The 1,177-nt window shown below is 40.4% G+C and overlaps 1 protein-coding gene across 1 annotated transcript in view; it reads left to right on the top strand.

The window, feature by feature from the left end:
* DZANK1 (double zinc ribbon and ankyrin repeat domains 1) overlaps positions 1-1,177 on the top strand; it is a 98,297-nt gene that overhangs the window by 27,305 nt on the left and 69,815 nt on the right. The gene's annotated exons all lie outside the window — the stretch shown is intronic.

Below are 1,177 nucleotides of genomic sequence, written 5' to 3'. Positions count from 1 at the left end.
TCCTCTGGTCTAGCCAGACTTGCAAGGTCGAATTCGAGTCATGGTAGTGGGAGTGGGGAGGAAACATTTAGGAACTAGAGGAAAGTTGTATTTTTCATCGTTGCTACATCGCACCCTGACTGGCTCCGTCTCCGTCTCCTCCCGGAGACCCCTCTGCAAGGGGATCTCCAGTGGCCTACTAATGGGCTCTGGGTCTCCACTCTGCACTCCTCCCATCATTCACTAGCCCATAGGAAATATTGTCTTAGGTGTGACCCCTGTAAAAGGCTTGTTTGACCCCAAAAGGGGTCATGGCCCACAGGTTAAGAACCATTGTGTTAGAGTTTTCTTGATTATCATCTTAGCGGAAACAGATCACAGACCTTTTCTTCTGAGATCTGCTGTGTGAGTTCAATCAGCGACCTCTAGCTTCAGCAGTTCATTGAAAACTATTTGGACCATCTAGGTACCTTGCTCATTAAAAAACAAATGCAAAAACCCAGGTTTTCTCTCTGACAGTGATTATATAAAACTGTGCCAAATCCTTTTGTAGAACCTCCCTTATATCCTTCCTCTCACCAGGCAGCTACTGATTTGCTTTTTGTTATCATAAGCTTATCTTGCATTTGATTCCACTCATAAACAAAATAATTTAATGCATATGCTCTTTGCCAGCTTTCTTCTCTTCAGGACAATTATTTTGAGATTAATCAAACACTTTTTATTGGTGCGTAGTATTTGTTATCAGTTATTCATCTATTGCTGGACTCTTGATTTCCAGGTTTGGGCTATAAAAATAAAGCTCTTGTATGCACATTTGTATATAAGCTGTTGCCTGCCACATATGTTGTGTTCCCCTTGGGTGAGTCCTAGGAGTGGACTGGGTTATATGGAGATATATGTGCTTGTTAAACTTTTAAAGAAACTTTCTTTTTTTTATTATTATTTTTTAATCATTTTCTTAGGGGTTAAAGAAACTTTCAAACTGTTCTCAAATGGAACCATTTTATAGTATCCCCAGATTATTGCAATTCTACTATTTACCTCCTTGCTAGCACTTGTACTTTCTCCCCCCCCCCCCCCATTTTAGTGGTAACTCATTGTGGTAGAGGACAGTGGGTTTGGTTTGGGTCCGTAGAGTCATTGTGAATTGTTTTGATTATACAACGCTAATTATGTTTTCCCTTCCATAAGTTTG

The sequence above is a fragment of the Echinops telfairi genome, unplaced genomic scaffold (genome assembly GCF_000313985.2).
Source record: "Echinops telfairi isolate 266 unplaced genomic scaffold, ASM31398v2 ScPeMD7_5592;HRSCAF=6446, whole genome shotgun sequence".
NCBI classification, from domain to species: Eukaryota; Metazoa; Chordata; class Mammalia; order Afrosoricida; family Tenrecidae; genus Echinops; species Echinops telfairi.
Note: the sequence above shows the minus strand (reverse complement) of the source record. Positions and strands in the feature narration are given on the sequence as shown.